Here is a 27175-nt window from a genome sequence, read left to right as displayed (position 1 = left end):
GATAGCAGTGTAGATATTTCCATGTATATACAGATAGCTGTGTAGATATTTCCATGTTCATACAGATAGCGGTGTAGATATTTTCATGTTCATACGGATGGCGGTGGAGTTATTTCCATATTTAAAAAGATAGCGGCATAGTTATTTCCATGTTCATAGAGATAGCGGTGTAGATATTTCCATGTATATACAGAGAGCGGTGTAGATATTTCCATGTTCATATGGATGGCGGTGTAGATATTTCCATGTTCATACAGATGGCGTTGTAGATATTTCCATGTTTATAGAGATGGCAGTGTAGATATTTCTATGTTTATACGGAGGGCGGTTTAGATATTTCCATGTTTACAGAGACAGCCGTGTAGATATTTCCATGTTGATACGCATACCTGTGTAGATATTTCCATGTTTATACAGACAGCAGTGTAGTTATTTCCATGTTTATAGAGATAGCAGTGTAGATATTTCCATTGATATACAGATAGCTGTTTAGATATTTGCAAGTTCATACAGTTAGACGTCTAGATATTTCCATGTTCATACAGATAGCGGTGTAGATATTTCCATGTTCATACAGATAGCGGTGTAGATATTTCCATGTTCGTACAGATGACGGTGTAGATATTTACATGTTCATACAGATGGCGGTGTAGATATTTCCATGTTCATACAGATAGCGGTGTAGACATTTCCATGTTTACACAGATAGCGGTGTGGATATTTCCATGTTTTTGCAGACAGAAGTGTAGATATTTCCATGTTTATACAGATAACGGTGCGGATATTTCCATGTTTATACATATATTTGGGCAGATATTTCCATGTTTTTACAGATAGCGGTGTTGATATTGCCATCTTAATACAGATGGCGGTGTAGATATGTCCATGTTTGTACAGATGGCGTTGTAGATATTTCCATGTTCATACAGATGGCGGTGTAGATATTTCGAAGTTTATAGAGATAGCGCTGTAGTTATTTCCATATTTATAGAGAAATCTGTGTAGATATTTCCATGTATATTCAGATAGCTGTGTAGATATTTCCATGTTCATGCAGATAGCGGTGTAGATATTTCCATGTTCATCCAGATGCCGGTGCACGTATATCCATCTTCATACAGATGCCGATGAAGATATTTCCATGTCCATACAGATGGTGGTGTAGATATTTCCATGTTCATACAAATGGCGATGTAGATATTTCCATGTTCATAGAGATGGCGGTGTAGATATTTCCATGTTCATACAAACGGCGGTGTAGATATTTCCATGTTCATAGAGATGGCGGTGTAGATATTTCCATGTTTATACAGATAGCAGTGTAGTTATTTCCATGTTTATAGAGATAGCAGTGTAGATATTTCCAATGATATACAGATAGCTGTTTAGATATTTGCATGTTCATACAGATAGCGGTGTAGATATTTCCATGTTTATACAGATAGCGGTGTAGATATTTCCATTTTTATGCAGATAGCATTGTAGATATTTCCATGTACATACAGAGAGCGGTGTAGATATTTCCACATTTATAGAGATGGCGGTGTAGATATTTCCATGTTCATACAGATGGCGATGTAGATATTTCCATGTTTATAGAGATGGCGGTGTAGATATTTCATGTTTATACTGATGGCGGTGTAGATATTTCCATGGTTATAGAGATGGCGGTGTAGATATTTCCATGTTTACACAGATAGCGGTGTAGATATTTCCATGTTTACACAGATAGCGCTGTAGGCATTTCCATGTTTACACAGATAGCGTTGTAGTTATTCGCATGTTTATAGAGATAGTGGTGTAGTTATTTCCATGTTTATACAGATAGCGGTGAAGAGATTTCCATGTTGACACAGATAGCGGTGTGGATATTTACGTGTTTATACAGATAGCGGTGTAGATATTTCCATGTTTATACTGATAGCGGTGAAGATATTTCCATGTTTATACAGATAGCGGGGCAGATATTTCCAAGTTTATACAGATAGCGGTGTAGATATTTCCATGTTTATACAGATAGCGCTGTAGATATTTCCATGTTTATAGAGATAGCGGTGTAGATATTTCCATGTTTATACAGATAGCGGTGTAGATATTTCCATGTTTATACAGATAGTGGTGTAGATATTTACATGTTTATAGAGATGGCGGTCTATATATTTACTCGTTTACACAGATAGCGGTGTAGATATTTCCATGTTTATAGAGATAGCAGTGTAGATATTTCCAATTTTATACAGATAGCAATGTAGATATTTCCATGTTCATGCAGATAGCGGTGTAGTTATTTCCACGTTTATAGAGATGGCGGTGTAGATATTTCCGTGTTTATACAGAGAGTGGTGCAGATATTTCCATCTTAATACAGATGGCGCTGTAGATATTTCCATGTTCCTACAGATGGTGGTGTAGATATTTCGAAGTTTATAGCAATAGCAGTGTAGTTATTTCCATGTTTATAGGGAAAGCTGTGTAGATATTTAAATGTATATGGAGATTGCTCTGCAGATATTTCCATGTTAATTCAGATAGCGGTGTAGATATTTCCATGTTCACCCAGATGCCGGTGTAGATATATGCATGTTCATACAGATGGCGGTGAAGATATTTCCATGTTCATACATATTGCGGTGTAGTTACTTCCATGTTCATACATATCACGGTGTAGATATTTCCATGTTCATAGAGATGGAGGTGTAGATATTTCTATGTTCATACAAGTGGCGGTGTAGTGATTTCCATGTTCATAGAGATGGTAGTGCAGATATTTCCATGTTTATACAGATAGAAGTGTAGTTATTGCCATGTTTATAGAGATAGCAGTATATATATTTCCATTGATATACAGATAGCTGTGTAGATATTTCCATGTTCATACAGATAGCGGTGTAGATATTTCCATGGTGATACAGATGGCGTTGTAGATATTTCCATGTTTATAGAGATGGCGGTCTAGATATTTCCAAGTTTATAGAGATAGTGGTGTAGTTATTTCCAAGTTTATAGAGATAGCAGTGTAGATATTTCCATGTTTATACAGATAGCGGTGTAGTTATTTCCATGTTTTTACAGATAGCGGTGTAGATATTTCCATGTTTATAGAGATGGCGGTCAAGATATTTCCTTGTTTATACAGATAGAGGTGTAGATATTTCCATGTTTATAGAGATAGCGGTGTAGATATTTCCATTTTTATACAGATAGCAATGTACATATTTCCATGTTCATACAGATAGCGGTGTAGATATTTCCATGTTCATACAGATAGCGGTGTAGACATTTCCATGCTGATACAGATGGTGGTGTAGATATTTCCATGTTTATAGAGATGGCGGTCTGGATATTTCCACGTTTATAGAGATAGTGGTGTTGTTATTTCCAAGTTTATAGAGATAGCAGTGTAGCTATTTCCATTTTTATACAGATAGCGGTGTAGGTATTTCCATGTTTATACAGATAGCGGTGTAGATATTTCCATGTTTATACAGATAGCTGTGCCGATATTTCCATGTTTATACAGATCGCAGTGTAGATATTTTATGTTTACCCAGATAGCGGTGTAGATATTTCCATGTTTATACTGATTGTGGTGTAGATATTTCGTTGTTTATAGAGATAGGGGTGTAGATATTTCCATGTTAATCCAGATTGCGGTGTACATGCTTCCATGTTCATACAGATGGCGCTGAAGATAATTCCGTGTTCATACAGATGGCAGTGTGGATGTTTCCATGTTCATACAAATGGCGGTGTAGTTATTTCCATGTTCATAGAGATGTCAGTGTAGATATTTCCATATTTATAGAGATAGCGGTGTAGTTATTTCCATGTTCATAGCGATAGCAGTGTAGATATTTCCATGTATATACAGATAGCTGTGTAGATATTTCCATGTTCATACAGATAGCGGTGTAGATATTTTCATGTTCATACGGATGGCGGTGGAGTTATTTCCATATTTAAAAAGATAGCGGCATAGTTATTTCCATGTTCATAGAGATAGCGGTGTAGATATTTCCATGTATATACAGAGAGCGGTGTAGATATTTCCATGTTCATATGGATGGCGGTGTAGATATTTCCATGTTCATACAGATGGCGTTGTAGATATTTCCATGTTTATAGAGATGGCAGTGTAGATATTTCTATGTTTATACGGAGGGCGGTTTAGATATTTCCATGTTTACAGAGACAGCCGTGTAGATATTTCCATGTTGATACGCATACCTGTGTAGATATTTCCATGTTTATACAGACAGCAGTGTAGTTATTTCCATGTTTATAGAGATAGCAGTGTAGATATTTCCATTGATATACAGATAGCTGTTTAGATATTTGCAAGTTCATACAGTTAGACGTCTAGATATTTCCATGTTCATACAGATAGCGGTGTAGATATTTCCATGTTCATACAGATAGCGGTGTAGATATTTCCATGTTCGTACAGATGACGGTGTAGATATTTACATGTTCATACAGATGGCGGTGTAGATATTTCCATGTTCATACAGATAGCGGTGTAGACATTTCCATGTTTACACAGATAGCGGTGTGGATATTTCCATGTTTTTGCAGACAGAAGTGTAGATATTTCCATGTTTATACAGATAACGGTGCGGATATTTCCATGTTTATACATATATTTGGGCAGATATTTCCATGTTTTTACAGATAGCGGTGTTGATATTGCCATCTTAATACAGATGGCGGTGTAGATATGTCCATGTTTGTACAGATGGCGTTGTAGATATTTCCATGTTCATACAGATGGCGGTGTAGATATTTCGAAGTTTATAGAGATAGCGCTGTAGTTATTTCCATATTTATAGAGAAATCTGTGTAGATATTTCCATGTATATTCAGATAGCTGTGTAGATATTTCCATGTTCATGCAGATAGCGGTGTAGATATTTCCATGTTCATCCAGATGCCGGTGCACGTATATCCATCTTCATACAGATGCCGATGAAGATATTTCCATGTCCATACAGATGGTGGTGTAGATATTTCCATGTTCATACAAATGGCGATGTAGATATTTCCATGTTCATAGAGATGGCGGTGTAGATATTTCCATGTTCATACAAACGGCGGTGTAGATATTTCCATGTTCATAGAGATGGTGGTGTAGATATTTCCATGTTTATACAGATAGCAGTGTAGTTATTTCCATGTTTATAGAGATAGCAGTGTAGATATTTCCAATGATATACAGATAGCTGTTTAGATATTTGCATGTTCATACAGATAGCGGTCTAGATATTTCCATGTTCATACAGATAGCGGTGTAGATATTTCCATGTTCATACAGATAGCGGTGTAGATATTTCCATGTTCATACAGATAGCGGTGTAGATATTTCCATGTTCATACAGATGGCGGTGTAGATATTTCCATGTTCATACACATGGTCGTGTAGATATTTCCATGTTCATAGAGATGTCGGTGTAGATATTTTCATGTTTATACAGATAGCAGTGTAGTTATTTCCATGTTTATAGAGATAGCAGTGTAGATATTTCCAAGGATATACAGATAGCTGTTTAGATATTTGCATGTTCATACAGTTAGCCGTCTAGATATTTCCATGTTCATACAGATAGCGGTGTAGACATTTCCATGTTCATACAGATAGCGGTGTAGATATTTCCATGTTCATACAGATAGCGGTGTAGATATTGCCATGTTCATAGAGATGACGGTGTAGATATTTACATGTTCATACAGATGGCGGTGTAGATATTTCCATGTTCATACAGATAGCGGTGTAGACATTTCCATGTTTTCACAGATAGCGGTGTGGATATTTCCATGTTTTTGCAGACAGAAGTGTAGATATTTCCATGTTTATACAGATAGCGGTGCGGATATTTCCATGTTTATACAGATAGTTGGGCAGATATTTCCATGTTTATACAGATAGCGGTGTTCATATTTCCATCTTAATACAGATGGCGGTGTAGATATGTCCATGTTTGTACAGATGGCGGTGTAGATACTTCTATGTTCATACAGATAGCGGTGTAGATATTTCCATGTTCATACAGTTAGCGGTGTATATATTTCCATGTTCATACAGATAGCAGTGTAGATATTTCCATGTTTATAGAGATAGTGGTGTAGATAATTTCAATTTTATACAGAGAGCAGTGTAGATAATTCCAAGTTCATAAAGATAGCGGTGTAGATATTTCCTCGTTTATAGAGATGGCTGTGTAGATATTTCCATGTTCATACAGATGGCAGTGTAGATATTTCGAAGTTTGTAGAGATAGCGCTGTAGTTATTTCCATATTTATAGAGAAATCTGGGTAGGTATTTCCATGCATATTCAGATAGCTGTTTAGATATTTCCATGTTCATGCAGATAGCGGTGTAGATATTTCCATGTTCATCCAGATGCCAGTGCACATATATCCATGTTCATACAGATGGCGGTGAGGATATTTCCATGTTCATACAGATTGTGGTGTAGATATTTCCATGTTCATACAAATGGCGATTTAGATATTTCCATGTTCATAGAGATGGCGGTGTAGATATTTCCATGTTAATACAAATGGCGGTGTAGATCTTTCCATGTTCATTGAGATGGCGGTGTAGATATTTCCATGTTTATACAGATAGCAGTGTAGTTATTTCCATGTTTACAGAGATAGCAGTGTAGATATTTCCATTGATATACAGATAGCTGTTTAGATATTTGCATGTTCATACAGATAGCCGTGTAGATATTTCCAGGTTCATACAGATAGCGGTGTAGATATTTCCATGTTCATACAGATAGCGGTATAGATATTTCCATGTTCATACAGATAGCGGTGTACATATTTCCATGTTCATACAGATGGCGGTGTAGATATTTCCATGTTCATACAAATGGCGGTGTAGATATTTCCATGTTCATAGAGATGGCGGTGTAGATATTTCCATGTTTATACAGATAGCAGTGTAGTTATTTCCATGTTTATAGAGATAGCAGTGTAGGTATTTCCATTGATATACAGATAGCTGTTTAGATATTTGCATGTTCATACAGTTAGCCGTCTAGATATTTCCATGTTCATACAGATAGCGGTGTAGATATTTCCATGTTCATACAGATAGCGGTGTAGATATTTCCATGTTCATACAGATAGTGGTGTAGATATTTCCATGTTCATACAGTTAGCCGTCTAGATATTTCCATGTTCATACAGATAGCGGTGTAGATATTTCCATGTTAATACAGATGACGGTGTAGATATTTACATGTTCATACAGATGGCAGTGTAGATATTTCCATGTTCATACAGATAGCGGTGTAGACATTTCCATGTTTACACAGATAGCGGTGTGGATATTTCCATGTTTTTGCAGACAGAACTGTAGATATTTCCATGTTTATACAGATAGCGGTGCGGATATTTCCATGTTTATACAGATAGTTGGGCAGATTTTTCCATGTTTTTACAGATAGCGGTGTTGATATTTCCATCTTAATACAGATGGCGGTGTAGATATGTCCATGTTTGTACAGATGGCGTTGTAGATATTTCCATGTTCATACAGATGGCGGTGTAGATATTTCGAAGTTTATAGAGATAGCGCTGTAGTTATTTCCATATTTATAGAGAAATCTGTGTAGATATTTCCATGTATATTCAGATAGCTGTGTAGATATTTCCATGTTCATGCAGATAGCGGTGTAGATATTTCCATGTTCATCCAGATGCCGGTGCACATATATCCATGTTCATACAGATGGCGATGAAGATATTTCCATGTCCATACAGATGGTGGTGTAGATATTTCCATGTTCATACAAATGGCGATGTAGATATTTCCATGTTCATAGAGATGGCGGTGTAGATATTTCCATGTTCATACAAATGGCGGTGTAGATATTTCCATGTTCATAGAGATGGCGGTGTAGATATTTCCGTGTTTATACAGATAGCAGTGTAGTTATTTCCATGTTTATAGAGATAGCAGTGTAGATATTTCCATTGATATACAGATAGCTGTTTAGATATTTGCATGTTCATACAGATAGCGGTCTAGATATTTCCATGTTCATACAGATAGCGGTTTAGATATTTCCATGTTCATACAGATAGTGGTGTAGATATTTCCATGTTCATAGAGATAGCGGTGTAGATATTTCCATGTTCATACAGATGGCGGTGTAGATATTTCCATGTTCATAGAAATGGCGGTGTAGATATTTCCATGTTCATAGAGATGTCGGTGTAGATATTTCCATGTTTATACAGATAGCAGTGTAGTTATTTCCATGTTTATAGAGATAGCAGTGTAGATATTTCCATTGATATACAGATAGCTGTTTAGATATTTGCATGTTCATACAGTTAGCCGTCTAGATATTTCCATGTTCATACAGATAGCGGTGTAGACATTTCCATGTTCATACAGATAGCGGTGTAGATATTTCCATGTTCATACAGATAGCGGTGTAGATATTGCCATGTTCATACAGATGACGGTGTAGATATTTACATGTTCATACAGATGGCGGTGTAGATATTTCCATGTTCATACAGATAGCGGTGTAGACATTTCCATGTTTACACAGATAGCGGTGTGGATATTTCCATGTTTTTGCAGACAGATGTGTAGTTATTTCCATGTTTATACAGATAGCGGTGCGGATATTTCCATGTTTATACAGATAGTTGGGCAGATATTTCCATGTTTATACAGATAGCGGTGTTGATATTTCCATCTTAATACAGATGGCGGTGTAGATATGTCCATGTTTGTACAGATGGCGGTGTAGATATTTCCATGTTCATACAGATGGCGGTGTAGATATTTCGAAGTTTATAGAGATAGCGCTGTAGTTATTTCCATATTTATAGTGAAATCTGTGTAGTTATTTCCATGTATATTCAGATAGCTGGGTAGATATTTCCATGTTCAAGCAGATAGCGGTGTAGATATTTCCATGTTATTCCAGATGCCGGTGCACATATATCCATGTTCATACAGATGGCGGTGAAGATATTTCCATGTTCATACAGATGGTGGTGTAGATATTTCCATGTTCATACAAATGGCGATGTAGATATTTCCATGTTCATAGAGATGGCGGTGTAGTTATTTCCATGTTCATACAAATGGCGGTGTAGATATTTCCATGTTCATAGAGATGGCGGTGTAGATATTTCCATGTTTATACAGATAGCAGTGGAGTTATTTCCATGTTTATAGAGATATCAGTGTAGATATTTCCATTGATATACAGATAGCTGTTTAGATATTTGCATGTTCATACAGATAGCGCTCTAGATATTTCCATGTTCATACAGATAGCGGTGTAGATATTTCCATGTTCATACAGATAGTGGTGTACATATTTCCATGTTCATACAGATAGCGGTGTAGATATTTCCATGTTGATACTGATAGCGGTGTAGATATTTCCATGTTCATACAGTTAGCGGTGTAGATATTTCCATGTTCATAAGATGGCAGTGTAGATATTTACATGTTCATACAGATGGCGGTGTAGATATTTCCATGTTCATACAGAGGGCGGTGTATATATTTCCATGTTCATACAGATAGCGGTGTAGATATTTCCATGTTCATACAGATAGCAGTGTAGATATTTTCATGTTTATACCAATAGCGGTGTAGATATTTCCATGTTCATACAGTTAGCGGTGTAGATATTTCCATGTTCATACAGATGGCGGTGTAGATATTTCGAAGTTTATAGAGATAGCTCTGTAGATATTTCCATACTTATAGAGAAATCTGTGTAGATATTTCCATGTATATTCAGATAGCTGTGTAGATATTTCCATGTTCATGCAGATAGCGGAGTAGATATTTCCATATTCATCCAGATGCCGGTGTACATATATCCATGTTCATACAGATGGCGATGAAGGTATTTCCATGTTCATACAGATGGCGGTGTACATATTTCCATGTTTATGCAGATAGCGGTATAGATATTTAAATGTTTATACCGATGGTGGTGTAGATATTTCAATGTTTATTGAGATGGCGGTCTAGATATTTCCATGTTTATAGAGATAGAGGTGTAGTTATATCCAAGTTTATAGAGACAGCATTGTAGATATTTCCATGTTTATACAGATAGCGGTGAAGATATTTCCATGTTTATACAGATAGCGGTGTAGATATTTCCATGTTTATACAGATAACATTGTAGATATTTCCATGTTTATAGAGATAGTGGTGAAGATAATTTCAATTTTATACAGATAGCAGTGTAGATATTTCCAAGTTCATACAGATAGCGGTGTAGATATTTCCATGTTCATACAGATAGCGGTGTAGATATTTCCATGTTCATACCAATAGCGGTGTAGACATTTCCGTGTTCATACAGTTAGCGGTGTAGATATTTCCATGTTTATGGAGATGGCGGTGTAGATATTTTCATGTTTACACAGATGGCAGTGTAGATATTTCCATGTTTAGACAGATAGTGTTGTAGAAATTTCCATGTTTACACAGATAGCGGTGTGGATATTTCCATGTTTATGCAGATAGCGGTGTAGATATTTCCATGTTTATAAAGATAGCGGTGCGGATATTTCCATGTTTATACAGATAGTTGGGCAGATATTTCCATGTTTATACAGATAGCGGTGTAGATATTTCCATCTTAATACAGATGGCGGTGTAGGTATGTCCTTGTTCGTACAGATGGCGGTGTAGATATTTCCATGTTCATACAGATGGCGGTGTAGATATTTCAAAGTTTATGGAGACAGCGCTCTAGTTATTTCCATATTTATAGAGAAATCTGTGTAGATGTTTCCATGCATATGCAGACAGCTGTGTAGATATTTCCATGTTCATGCAGATAGCGGTGTAGATATTTCCATGTTCATCCAGATGCCGGTGTAGATATATCCATGTTCATACAGATGGCGGTGAAGATATTTCCATGTTCAAACAGATGGCGGTGTAGATATTTCTATGTTCATACAAATGGCGGTGTAAATATTTCCAAGTTCATAGAGATGGCGGTGTAGATGTTTCCATGTTCATACAAATGGCGGTATAGTTATTTCCATGTTCATAGAGAGGGCGTTGTAGATATTTCCATGTTTATACAGATAGCAGTGTAGATATTTCCATGTTTATAGAGATAGCGGTGTAGATAATTTCAATTTTATACAGACAGCTGGGTAGATATTTCCATGTTCATACAGATAGCGGTGTAGATATTTCCATCTTCATACTAATAGTGGGGTAGATATTTCTATGTTCATACAGATAGCGGTGTAGATATTTCCATGTTCATACAGATAGTGGTGTAGATATTTCCATGTTCATACCAATAGCGGTGTGGATACTTCCATGTCCATACAGTTAGCGGTGTAGATATTTCCATGTTCATACAGATGGCGGTGTAGATATTTACATGTTCATACAGATGGCGGTGTAGATATTTCCATGTTCATACGGATGGCATTGTAGATATTTCCATGTTCATACAGGTGATGGTGTAGATATTTACATGTTTATACAGATAACAGTGTAGTTATTTCCATGTTTATAGAGATTGCAGTGTAGATATTTCCATTGATATACAGATAGCTTTGTAGATATTTGCATGTTCATACAGATAGCGGTGTAGATATTTCCATGTTCATACAGATAGTGGTGTAGATATTTCCATGTTCATACAGATTGCGGTGTAGATATTTCCATGTTCATACAGATAGCGGTGTAGATATTTCCATGTTCATACAATTAGCAGTGTAGATATTTCCATGTTCATATAGATGGCGGTGTAGATATTTACATGTTCATACAGATGGCAGTGTAGATATTTCCATCTTCGTACGAATGGCAGTGTAGATATTTCCATGTTCATACAGGTGGCGTTGTAGATATTTCCATGTTTATACAGATAGCAGTGTAGTTATTTCCATTTTTACAGAGATAGCAGAGTAGATATTACTATTGATATACAGATAGCTGTGTAGATATTTGCATGTTCCTACAGATAGCGGTGTAGATATTTCCATGTTCGTACAGATAGCTGTGTAGATATTTCCATGTCCATACAGATATCGGTGTAGATATTTCCATGTTCATACAGTTAGTGGTGTAGATATTTCCATGTTCATACAGATGGCGGTGTAGATATTTACATGTTCATACAGATGGCGGTGTAGCTATTTCCATGTTCGTACAGATAGTGGTGTAGATATTTCCATTTTCATGCAGATAGCGGTGTAGATATTTCCATGTTTATACAGATAACAGTGTAGATATTTCCATGTTTACAGAGATAGTGCTGTAGACAATTTCAATTTTATACAGATAGCAGTGTAGATATTTCCAAGTTCATACAGACAGTAGTGTAGATATTTCCACGTTTATAGAGATGGCGGTGTAGATATTTCCATGTTGATACAGATGGCGGTGTAGATATTTCTATGTCTATATAGATGGCGGTGTAGATATTTTCATGTATACACAGATGGCGGTGTAGATATTTCCATGTTTACAGACATAGCGGTGTAGACATTTCCATGTTTACACAAATAGCGGTGTGGATATTTCCATGTTTATGCAGATAGCGGTGTAGATATTTCCATGTTTATACAGATAGCGGTGCGGATATTTCCATGTTTATACAGATAGTTGGGCAGATATTTCCATCTTTATACAGATAGCGGTGTAGATATTTCCATGTTAATACAGATGGCATTGTTGATAAGTCCATGTTTGTACAGATGGCGGTGTAGATATGTCCATGTTTGTACAGATGGCGGTGTAGATATTTCCATGTTCATACAGATGGCGGTGTAGATATTTCGAAGTTTATAGAGATAGCGCTGTACTTATTTCCATATTCATAGAGAAATCTGTGTAGATATTTCCATGTATATTCAGATAGCTGTGTAGATATTTCCATGTTCTTGCAGATAGCGGTGTAGATATTTCCATGTTTATACAGATAGCAGTGTAGTTATTTCCATGTTTACAGAGATAGCAGTGTAGATATTTCCATTGATATACAGATAGCTGTTTAGATATTTGCATGTTCATACAGATAGCCGTCTAGATATTTCCATGTTCATACAGATAGCGGTGTAGATATTTCCATGTTCATACAGATAGCGGTGTAGATATTTCCATGTTCATACAGATAGCGGTGTACATATTTCCATGTTCATACAGATGGCGGTGTAGATATTTCCATGTTCATACAGATGGCGGTGTAGATATTTCCATGTTCATAGAGATGGCGGTGTAGATATTTCCATGTTTATACAGATAGCAGTGTAGTTATTTCCATGTTTATAGAGATAGCAGTGTAGATATTTCCATTGATATACAGATAGCTGTTTAGATATTTGCATGTTCATACAGTTAGCCGTCTAGATATTTCCATGTTCATACAGATAGCGGTGTAGATATTTCCATGCTCATACAGATAGCGGTGTAGATATTTCCATGTTCATACAGATAGTGGTGTAGATATTTCCATGTTCATACATTTAGCCGTCTAGATATTTCCATGTTCATACAGATAGCGGTGTAGATATTTCCATGTTAATACAGATGACGGTGTAGATATTTACATGTTCATACAGATGGCAGTGTAGATATTTCCATGTTCATACAGATAGCGGTGTAGACATTTCCATGTTTACACAGATAGCGGTGTGGATATTTCCATGTTTTTGCAGACAGAAGTGTAGATATTTCCATGTTTATACAGATAGCGGTGCGGATATTTCCATGTTTATACAGATATTTGGGCAGATTTTTCCATGTTTTTACAGATAGCGGTGTTGATATTTCCATCTTAATACAGATGGCGGTGTAGATATGTCCATGTTTGTACAGATGGCGTTGTAGATATTTCCATGTTCATACAGATGGCGGTGTAGATATTTCGAAGTTTATAGAGATAGCGCTGTAGTTATTTCCATATTTATAGAGAAATCTGTGTAGATATTTCCATGTATATTCAGATAGCTGTGTAGATATTTCCATGTTCATGCAGATAGCGGTGTAGATATTTCCATGTTCATCCAGATGCCGGTGCACATATATCCATGTTCATACAGATGGCGATGAAGATATTTCCATGTCCATACAGATGGTGGTGTAGATATTTCCATGTTCATACAAATGGCGATGTAGATATTTCCATGTTCATAGAGATGGCGGTGTAGATATTTCCATGTTCATACAAATGGCGGTGTAGATATTTCCATGTTCATAGAGATGGCGGTGTAGATATTTCCATGTTTATACAGATAGCAGTGTAGTTATTTCCATGTTTATAGAGATAGCAGTGTAGATATTTCCATTGATATACAGATAGCTGTGTAGATATTTGCATGTTCATACAGATAGCGGTGTGGATATTTCCATGTTCATACACATAGCGGTGTAGATATTTCCATGTTCATACAGATAGCGGTGTAGATATTTCCATGTTCATACAGATAGCGGTGTAGATATTTCCATATTCATACAGATGGCGGTGTAGATATTTCCATGTTCATACAGTTAGCGGTGTAGATATTTCCATGTTCATACAGAAGGCGGTGTAGATATTTACATGTTCATACAGATGGCGGTGTAGATATTTCCATGTTCGTACGGATGGCAGTGTAGATATTTCCATGTTCATACAGGTGGCGGTGTAGATATTTCCATGTTGATACAGATAGCGGTGAAGATATTTCCATGTTTATACAGATAGCGGTGTAGATATTTCCATGTTTATACAGATAGCAGTTTAGATTTTTCCATGTTTATAGAGATAGTGGTGTAGATAATTTCAATTTTATACAGAGAGCAGTGTAGATATTTCCAAGTTCATAAAGATAGCGGTGTAGATATTTCCTCGTTTATAGAGATGGCGGTGTAGTTATTTCCATGTTCATACAGATGGCGCTGTAGATATTTCCATGTTTATGGGGATGGCGGTGTAGATATTTTCATGTTTACACAGATGGCGGTGTAGATATTTCCATGTTTACACAGATGGCGGTGTAGATATTTCCATGTTTACACAGATAGCGTTGTAGACATTTCCATGTTTACACAGATAGCGGTGTGGATATTTCCAGGTTTTTGCAGATGGAAGTGTAGATATTTCCATGTTTATACAGATAGCGGTGCGGATATTTCCATGTTTATACAGATAGTTGGGCAGATATTTCCATGTTTATACAGATAGCGGTGTAGATATTTCCATCTTAATACAGATGGCGGTGTAGATATGTCCATGTTTGTACCGATGGTGGTGTAGATATTTCCATGTTCATACAGATGGCGGTGTCGATATTTCGCAGTTTATAGAGATAGCGCTATAGTTATTTCCATATTTATAGAGAAATCTGTGTAGATATTTCCATGTATATTCAGATAGCTGTGTAGATATTTCCATGTTCATGCAGATAGCGGTGTAGATATTTCCATGTTCATCCAGATGCCGGTGCACATATATCCATGTTTATACAGATGGCGGTGAAGATATTTCCATGTTCATACAGATGGCGGTGTAGATATTTCCATGTTCATACAAATGGCGGTGTAGATGTTTACATCTTCATAGAGATGGCGGTGTAGATATTTCCATGTTTATACAGACAGCAGTGTAGTTATTTCCATGTTTATAGAGATAGCAGTGTAGATATTTCCATTGATATACAGATAGCTGTTTAGATATTTGCAAGTTCATACAGTTAGACGTCTAGATATTTCCATGTTCATACAGATAGCGGTGTAGATATTTCCATGTTCATACAGATAGCGGTGTAGATATTTCCATGTTCGTACAGATGACGGTGTAGATATTTACATGTTCATACAGATGGCGGTGTAGATATTTCCATGTTCATACAGATAGCGGTGTAGACATTTCCATGTTTACACAGATAGCGGTGTGGATATTTCCATGTTTTTGCAGACAGAAGTGTAGATATTTCCATGTTTATACAGATAGCGGTGCGGATATTTCCATGTTTATACATATATTTGGGCAGATATTTCCATGTTTTTACAGATAGCGGTGTTGATATTGCCATCTTAATACAGATGGCGGTGTAGATATGTCCATGTTTGTACAGATGGCGTTGTAGATATTTCCATGTTCATACAGATGGCGGTGTAGATATTTCGAAGTTTATAGAGATAGCGCTGTAGTTATTTCCATATTTATAGAGAAATCTGTGTAGATATTTCCATGTATATTCAGATAGCTGTGTAGATATTTCCATGTTCATGCAGATAGCGGTGTAGATATTTCCATGTTCATCCAGATGCCGGTGCACGTATATCCATGTTCATACAGATGCCGATGAAGATATTTCCATGTCCATACAGATGGTGGTGTAGATATTTCCATGTTCATACAAATGGCGATGTAGATATTTCCATGTTCATAGAGATGGCGGTGTAGATATTTCCATGTTCATACAAACGGCGGTGTAGATATTTCCATGTTCATAGAGATGGCGGTGTAGATATTTCCATGTTTATACAGATAGCAGTGTAGTTATTTCCATGTTTATAGAGATAGCAGTGTAGATATTTCCAATGATATACAGATAGCCGTCTAGATATTTGCATGTTCATACAGATAGCGGTCTAGATATTTCCATGTTCATACAGATAGCGGTGTAGATATTTCCATGTTCATACAGATAGCGTTGTAGATATTTCCATGTTCATACAGATAGCGGTGTAGATATTTCCATGTTCATACAGATGGCGGTGTAGATATTTCCATGTTCATACACATGGTCGTGTAGATATTTCCATGTTCATAGAGATGTCGGTGTAGATATTTTCATGTTTATACAGATAGCAGTGTAGTTATTTCCATGTTTATAGAGATAGCAGTGTAGATATTTCCATTGATATACAGATAGCTGTTTAGATATTTGCATGTTCATACAGTTAGCCGTCTAGATATTTCCATGTTCATACAGATAGCGGTGTAGACATTTCCATGTTCATACAGATAGCGGTGTAGATATTTCCATGTTCATACAGATAGCGGTGTAGATATTGCCATGTTCATAGAGATGACGGTGTAGATATTTACATGTTCATACAGATGGCGGTGTAGATATTTCCATGTTCATACAGATAGCGGTGTAGACATTTCCATGTTTTCACAGATAGCGGTGTGGATATTTCCATGTTTTTGCAGACAGAAGTGTAGATATTTCCATGTTTATACAGATAGCGGTGCGGATATTTCCATGTTTATACAGATAGTTGGGCAGATATTTCCATGTTTATACAGATAGCGGTGTTGATATTTCCATCTTAATACAGATGGCGGTGTAGATATGTCCATGTTTGTACAGATGGCGGTGTAGATTCTTCTATGTTCATACAGATAGCGGTGTAGATATTTCCATGTTCATACAGTTAGCGGTGTATATATTTCCATGTTCATACAGATAGCAGTGTAGATATTTCCATGTTTATAGAGATAGTGGTGTAGATAATTTCAATTTTATACAGAGAGCAGTGTAGATAATTCCAAGTTCATAAAGATAGCGGTGTAGATATTTCCTCGTTTATAGAGATGGCGGTGTAGATATTTCCATGTTCATACAGATGGCAGTGTAGATATTTCGAAGTTTGTAGAGATAGCGCTGTAGTTATTTCCATATTTATAGAGAAATCTGGGTAGGTATTTCCATGCATATTCAGATAGCTGTTTAGATATTTCCATGTTCATGCAGATAGCGGTGTAGATATTTCCATGTTCATCCAGATGCCAGTGCACATATATCCATGTTCATACAGATGGCGGTGAGGATATTTCCATGTTCATACAGATTGTGGTGTAGATATTTCCATGTTCATACAAATGGCGATTTAGATATTTCCATGTTCATAGAGATGGCGGTGTAGATATTTCCATGTTCATACAAATGGCGGTGTAGATCTTTCCATGTTCATTGAGATGGCGGTGTAGATATTTCCATGTTTATACAGATAGCAGTGTAGTTATTTCCATGTTTACAGAGATAGCAGTGTAGATATTTCCATTGATATACAGATAGCTGTTTAGATATTTGCATGTTCATACAGATAGCCGTGTAGATATTTCCATGTTCATACAGATAGCGGTGTAGATATTTCCATGTTCATACAGATAGCGGTATAGATATTTCCATGTTCATACAGATAGCGGTGTACATATTTCCATGTTCATACAGATGGCGGTGTAGATATTTCCATGTTCATACAAATGGCGGTGTAGATATTTCCATGTTCATAGAGATGGCGGTGTAGATATTTCCATGTTTATACAGATAGCAGTGTAGTTATTTCCATGATTATAGAGATAGCAGTGTAGATATTTCCATTGATATACAGATAGCTGTTTAGATATTTGCATGTTCATACAGTTAGCCGTCTAGATATTTCCATGTTCATACAGATAGCGGTGTAGATATTTCCATGTTGATACAGATAGCGGTGTAGATATTTCCATGTTCATACAGATAGTGGTGTAGATATTTCCATGTTCATACAGTTAGCCGTCTAGATATTTCCATGTTCATACAGATAGCGGTGTAGATATTTCCATGTTAATACAGATGACGGTGTAGATATTTACATGTTCATACAGATGGCAGTGTAGATATTTCCATGTTCATACAGATAGCGGTGTAGACATTTCCATGTTTACACAGATAGCGGTGTGGATATTTCCATGTTTTTGCAGACAGAACTGTAGATATTTCCATGTTTATACAGATAGCGGTGCGGATATTTCCATGTTTATACAGATAGTTGGGCAGATTTTTCCATGTTTTTACAGATAGCGGTGTTGATATTTCCATCTTAATACAGATGGCGGTGTAGATATGTCCATGTTTGTACAGATGGCGTTGTAGATATTTCCATGTTCATACAGATGGCGGTGTAGATATTTCGAAGTTTATAGAGATAGCGCTGTAGTTATTTCCATATTTATAGAGAAATCTGTGTAGATATTTCCATGTATATTCAGATAGCTGTGTAGATATTTCCATGTTCATGCAGATAGCGGTGTAGATATTTCCATGTTCATCCAGATGCCGGTGCACATATATCCATGTTCATACAGATGGCGATGAAGATATTTCCATGTCCATACAGATGGTGGTGTAGATATTTCCATGTTCATACAAATGGCGATGTAGATATTTCCATGTTCATAGAGATGGCGGTGTAGATATTTCCATGTTCATACAAATGGCGGTGTAGATATTTCCATGTTCATAGAGATGGCGGTGTAGATATTTCCATGTTTATACAGATAGCAGTGTAGTTATTTCCATGTTTATAGAGATAGCAGTGTAGATATTTCCATTGATATACAGATAGCTGTTTAGATATTTGCATGTTCATACGGATAGCTGTGTAGATATTTCCATGTTCATACAGATAGCGGTGTAGATATTTCCATGTTCATACAGATAGTGGTGTAGATATTTCCATGTTCATAGAGATAGCGGTGTAGATATTTCCATGTTCATACAGATGGCGGTGTAGATATTTCCATGTTCATAGAAATGGCGGTGTAGATATTTCCATGTTCATAGAGATGTCGGTGTAGATATTTCCATGTTTATACAGATAGCAGTGTAGTTATTTCCATGTTTATAGAGATAGCAGTGTAGATATTTCCATTGATATACAGATAGCTGTTTAGATATTTGCATGTTCATACAGTTAGCCGTCTAGATATTTCCATGTTCATACAGATAGCGGTGTAGACATTTCCATGTTCATACAGATAGCGGTGTAGATATTTCCATGTTCATACAGATAGCGGTGTAGATATTGCCATGTTCATACAGATGACGGTGTAGATATTTACATGTTCATACAGATGGCGGTGTAGATATTTCCATGTTCATACAGATAGCGGTGTAGACATTTCCATGTTTACACAGATAGCGGTGTGGATATTTCCATGTTTTTGCAGACAGATGTGTAGTTATTTCCATGTTTATACAGATAGCGGTGCGGATATTTCCATGTTTATACAGATAGTTGGGCAGATATTTCCATGTTTATACAGATAGCGCTGTTGATATTTCCATCTTAATACAGATGGCGGTGTAGATATGTCCATGTTTGTACAGATGGCGGTGTAGATATTTCCATGTTCATACAGATGGCGGTGTAGATATTTCGAAGTTTATAGAGATAGCGCTGTAGTTATTTCCATATTTATAGTGAAATCTGTGTAGTTATTTCCATGTATATTCAGATAGCTGGGTAGATATTTCCATGTTCAAGCAGATAGCGGTGTAGATATTTCCATGTTATTCCAGATGCCGGTGCACATATATCCATGTTCATACAGATGGCGGTGAAGATATTTCCATGTTCATACAGATGGTGGTGTAGATATTTCCATGTTCATACAAATGGCGATGTAGATATTTCCATGTTCATAGAGATGGCGGTGTAGTTATTTCCATGTTCATACAAATGGCGGTGTAGATATTTCCATGTTCATAGAGATGGCGGTGTAGATATTTCCATGTTTATACAGATAGCAGTGGAGTTATTTCCATGTTTATAGAGATATCAGTGTAGATATTTCCATTGATATACAGATAGCTGTTTAGATATTTGCATGTTCATACAGATAGCGCTCTAGATATTTCCATGTTCATACAGATAGCGGTGTAGATATTTCCATGTTCATACAGATAGTGGTGTACATATTTCCATGTTCATACAGATAGCGGTGTAGATATTTCCATGTTGATACTGATAGCGGTGTAGATATTTCCATGTTCATACAGTTAGCGGTGTAGATATTTCCATGTTCATAAGATGGCAGTGTAGATATTTACATGTTCATACAGATGGCGGTGTAGATATTTCCATGTTCATACAGAGGGCGGTGTATATATTTCCATGTTCATACAGATAGCGGTGTAGATATTTCCATGTTCATACAGATAGCAGTGTAGATATTTTCATGTTTATACCAATAGCGGTGTAGATATTTCCATGTTCATACAGTTAGCGGTGTAGATATTTCCATGTTCATACAGATGGCGGTGTAGATATTTCGAAGTTTATAGAGATAGCTCTGTAGATATTTCCATACTTATAGAGAAATCTGTGTAGATATTTCCATGTATATTCAGATAGCTGTGTAGATATTTCCATGTTCATGCAGATAGTGGAGTAGATATTTCCATATTCATCCAGATGCCGGTGTACATATATCCATGTTCATACAGATGGCGATGAAGGTATTTCCATGTTCATACAGATGGCGGTGTACATATTTCCATGTTTATGCAGATAGCGGTATAGATATTTAAATGTTTATACCGATGGTGGTGTAGATATTTCAATGTTTATTGAGATGGCGGTCTAGATATTTCCATGTTTATAGAGATAGAGGTGTAGTTATATCCAAGTTTATAGAGACAGCATTGTAGATATTTCCATGTTTATACAGATAGCGGTGAAGATATTTCCATGTTTATACAGATAGCGGTGTAGATATTTCCATGTTTATACAGATAACATTGTAGATATTTCCATGTTTATAGAGATAGTGGTGAAGATAATTTCAATTTTATACAGATAGCAGTGTAGATATTTCCAAGTTCATACAGATAGCGGTGTAGATATTTCCATGTTCATACAGATAGCGGTGTAGATATTTCCATGTTCATACCAATAGCGGTGTAGGCATTTCCGTGTTCATACAGTTAGCGGTGTAGATATTTCCATGTTTATGGAGATGGCGGTGTAGATATTTTCATGTTTACACAGATGGCAGTGTAGATATTTCCATGTTTAGACAGATAGTGTTGTAGAAATTTCCATGTTTACACAGATAGCGGTGTGGATATTTCCATGTTTATGCAGATAGCGGTGTGGATATTTCCATGTTTATAAAGATAGCGGTGCGGATATTTCCATGTTTATACAGATAGTTGGGCAGATATTTCCATGTTTATACAGATAGCGGTGTAGATATTTCCATCTTAATACAGATGGCGGTGTAGGTATGTCCTTGTTCGTACAGATGGCGGTGTAGATATTTCCATGTTCATACAGATGGCGGTGTAGATATTTCAAAGTTTATGGAGACAGCGCTCTAGTTATTTCCATATTTATAGAGAAATCTGTGTAGATGTTTCCATGCATATGCAGACAGCTGTGTAGATATTTCCATGTTCATGCAGATAGCGGTGTAGATATTTCCATGTTCATCCAGATGCCGGTGTAGATATATCCATGTTCATACAGATGGCGGTGAAGATATTTCCATGTTCAAACAGATGGCGGTGTAGATATTTCTATGTTCATACAAATGGCGGTGTAAATATTTCCAAGTTCATAGAGATGGCGGTGTAGATGTTTCCATGTTCATACAAATGGCGGTATAGTTATTTCCATGTTCATAGAGAGGGCGTTGTAGATATTTCCATGTTTATACAGATAGCAGTGTAGATATTTCCATGTTTATAGAGATAGCGGTGTAGATAATTTCAATTTTATACAGACAGCTGGGTAGATATTTCCATGTTCATACAGATAGCGGTGTAGATATTTCCATCTTCATACTAATAGTGGGGTAGATATTTCTATGTTCATACAGATAGCGGTGTAGATATTTCCATGTTCATACAGATAGTGGTGTAGATATTTCCATGTTCATACCAATAGCGGTGTGGATACTTCCATGTCCATACAGTTAGCGGTGTAGATATTTCCATGTTCATACAGATGGCGGTGTAGATATTTACATGTTCATACAGATGGCGGTGTAGATATTTCCATGTTCATACGGATGGCATTGTAGATATTTCCATGTTCATACAGGTGATGGTGTAGATATTTACATGTTTATACAGATAACAGTGTAGTTATTTCCATGTTTATAGAGATTGCAGTGTAGATATTTCCATTGATATACAGATAGCTTTGTAGATATTTGCATGTTCATACAGATAGCGGTGTAGATATTTCCATGTTCATACAGATAGCGGTGTAGATATTTCCATGTTCATACAGATTGCGGTGTAGATATTTCCATGTTCATACAGATAGCGGTGTAGATATTTCCATGTTCATACAATTAGCAGTGTAGATATTTCCATGTTCATATAGATGGCGGTGTAGATATTTACATGTTCATACAGATGGCAGTGTAGATATTTCCATCTTCGTACGAATGGCAGTGTAGATATTTCCATGTTCATACAGGTGGCGTTGTAGATATTTCCATGTTTATACAGATAGCAGTGTAGTTATTTCCATTTTTACAGAGATAGTAGAATAGATATTACTATTGATATACAGATAGCTGTGTAGATATTTGCATGTTCCTACAGATAGCGGTGTAGATATTTCCATGTTCGTACAGATAGCTGTGTAGATATTTCCATGTCCATACAGATATCGGTGTAGATATTTCCATGTTCATACAGTTAGTGGTGTAGATATTTCCATGTTCATACAGATGGCGGTGTAGATATTTACATGTTCATACAGATGGCGGTGTAGCTATTTCCATGTTCGTACAGATAGTGGTGTAGATATTTCCATTTTCATGCAGATAGCGGTGTAGATATTTCCATGTTTATACAGATAACAGTGTAGATATTTCCATGTTTACAGAGATAGTGCTGTAGATAATTTCAATTTTATACAGATAGCAGTGTAGATATTTCCAAGTTCATACAGACAGTAGTGTAGATATTTCCACGTTTATAGAGATGGCGGTGTAGATATTTCCATGTTGATACAGATGGCGGTGTAGATATTTCTATGTCTATAGAGATGGCGGTGTAGATATTTTCATGTATACACAGATGGCGGTGTAGATATTTCCATGTTTACAGACATAGCGGTGTAGACACTTCCATGTTTACACAAATAGCGGTGTGGATATTTCCATGTTTATGCAGATAGCGGTGTAGATATTTCCATGTTTATACAGATAGCGGTGCGGATATTTCCATGTTTATACAGATAGTTGGGCAGATATTTCCATCTTTATACAGATAGCGGTGTAGATATTTCCATCTTAATACAGATGGCATTGTTGATAAGTCCATGTTTGTACAGATGGCGGTGTAGATATGTCCATGTTTGTACAGATGGCGGTGTAGATATTTCCATGTTCATACAGATGGCGGTGTAGATATTTCGAAGTTTATAGAGATAGCGCTGTACTTATTTCCATATTCATAGAGAAATCTGTGTAGATATTTCCATGTATATTCAGATAGCTGTGTAGATATTTCCATGTTCTTGCAGATAGCGGTGTAGATATTTCCATGTTTATACAGATAGCAGTGTAGTTATTTCCATGTTTACAGAGATAGCAGTGTAGATATTTCCATTGATATACAGATAGCTGTTTAGATATTTGCATGTTCATACAGATAGCCGTCTAGATATTTCCATGTTCATACAGATAGCGGTGTAGATATTTCCATGTTCATACAGATAGCGGTGTAGATATTTCCATGTTCATACAGATAGCGGTGTACATATTTGCATGTTCATACAGATGGCGGTGTAGCTATTTCCATGTTCATACAAATGGCGGTGTAGATATTTCCATGTTCATAGAGATGGCGGTGTAGATATTCCCATGTTTATACAGATAGCAGTGTAGTTATTTCCATGTTTATAGAGATAGCAGTGTAGATATTTCCATTGATATACAGATAGCTGTTTAGATATTTGTATGTTCATACAGTTAGCCGTCTAGATATTTCCATGTTCATACAGATAGCGGTGTAGATATTTCCATGTTCATACAGATAGCGGTGTAGATATTTCCATGTTCATACAGATAGTGGTGTAGATATTTCCATGTTCATACAGTTAGCCGTCTAGATATTTCCATGTTCATACAGATAGCGGTGTAGATATTTCTATGTTAATACAGATGACGGTGTAGATATTTACATGTTCATACAGATGGCAGTGTAGATATTTCCATGTTCATACAGATGGCGGTGTAGATATTTACATGTTCATACAGATGGCGGTGTAGATATTTCCATGTTCATAAGGATGGCATTGTAGATATTTCCATGTTCATACAGGTGACGGTGTAGATATTTACATGTTTATACAGATAACAGTGTAGTTATTTCCATGTTTATAGAGATTGCAGTGTAGATATTTCCATTGATATACAGATAGCTTTGTAGATATTTGCATGTTCATACAGATAGCGGTGTAGATATTTCCATGTTCATACAGATAGCGGTGTAGATATTTCCATGTTCATACAGATTGCGGTGTAGATATTTCCATGTTCATACAGATAGCGGTGTAGATATTTCCATGTTCATACAATTAGCAGTGTAGATATTTCCATGTTCATATAGATGGCGGTGTAGATATTTACATGTTCATACAGATGGCAGTGTAGATATTTCCATCTTCGTACGAATGGCAGTGTAGATATTTCCATGTTCATACAGGTGGCGTTGTAGATATTTCCATGTTTATACAGATAGCAGTGTAGTTATTTCCATTTTTACAGAGATAGCAGAGTAGATATTACTATTGATATACAGATAGCTGTGTAGATATTTGCATGTTCCTACAGATAGCGGTGTAGATATTTCCATGTTCGTACAGATAGCTGTGTAGATATTTCCATGTCCATACAGATATCGGTGTAGATATTTCCATGTTCATACAGTTAGTGGTGTAGATATTTCCATGTTCATACAGATGGCGGTGTAGATATTTACATGTTCATACAGATGGCGGTGTAGCTATTTCCATGTTCGTACAGATGGTGGTGTAGATATTTCCATGTTTATGCAGATAGCGGTGTAGTTATTTCCATGTTTATACAGATAACAGTGTAGATATTTCCATGTTTACAGAGATAGTGCTGTAGATAATTTCAATTTTATACAGATAGCAGTGTAGATATTTCCAAGTTCATACAGACAGTAGTGTAGATATTTCCACGTTTATAGAGATGGCGGTGTAGATATTTCCATGTTGATACAGATGGCGGTGTAGATATTTCTATGTCTATAGAGATGGCGGTGTAGATATTTTCATGTATACACAGATGGCGGTGTAGATATTTCCATGTTTACAGACATAGCGGTGTAGACATTTCCATGTTTACACAAATAGCGGTGTGGATATTTCCATGTTTATGCAGATAGCGGTGTAGATATTTCCATGTTTATACAGATAGCGGTGCGGATATTTCCATGTTTATACAGATAGTTGGGCAGATATTTCCATCTTTATACAGATAGCGGTGTAGATATTTCCATCTTAATACAGATGGCATTGTTGATAAGTCCATGTTTGTACAGATGGCGGTGTAGATATGTCCATGTTTGTACAGATGGCGGGGAAGTTATTGCCATGTTCATACAGATGGCGGTGTAGATATTTCCATGTTCATACAAATGGCGATGTAGATATTTCCATGTTCATACAGATGATGGTGTAGATATTTGCATGTTCATACAGATGGCGGTGTAGATATTTGCATGTTCATACAGATAGCGGTGTAGACATTTCCATGTTTACACAGATAGCGGTGTGGATATTTCCATGTTTTTGCAGACAGAAGTGTAGATATTTCCATGTTTATACAGATAGCGGTGCGGATATTTCCATGTTTATACAGATAGTTGGGCAGATATTTCCATGTTTTTACAGATAGCGGTGTTGATATTTCCATCTTAATACAGATAGCGGTGTAGATATGTCCATGTTTGTACAGATGGCGTTGTAGATATTTCCATGTTCATACAGATGGCGGTGTAGATATTTCGAAGTTTATAGAGATAGCGCTGTAGTTATTTCCATATTTATAGAGAAATCTGTGTAGATATTTCCATGTATATTCAGATAGCTGTGTAGATATTTCCATGTTCATGCAGATAGCGGTGTAGATATTTCCATGTTAATCCAGATGCCGGTGCACATATATCCATGTTCATACAGATGGCGATGAAGATATTTCCATGTCCATACAGATGGTGGTGTAGATATTTCCATGTTCATACAAATGGCGATGTAGGTATTTCCATGTTCATAGAGATGGCGGTGTAGATATTTCCATGTTCATACAAATGGCGGTGTAGATATTTCCATATTCATAGAGATGGCGGTGTAGATATTTCCATGTTTATACAGATAGCAGTGT

This window comes from Gorilla gorilla, chromosome 5 (assembly GCF_029281585.2).
Source record: "Gorilla gorilla gorilla isolate KB3781 chromosome 5, NHGRI_mGorGor1-v2.1_pri, whole genome shotgun sequence".
In the NCBI taxonomy this organism is placed as follows: domain Eukaryota; kingdom Metazoa; phylum Chordata; class Mammalia; order Primates; family Hominidae; genus Gorilla; species Gorilla gorilla.
The sequence above is the reverse complement of the archived record's forward strand: the minus strand, read 5'-3'. Positions refer to the sequence as shown.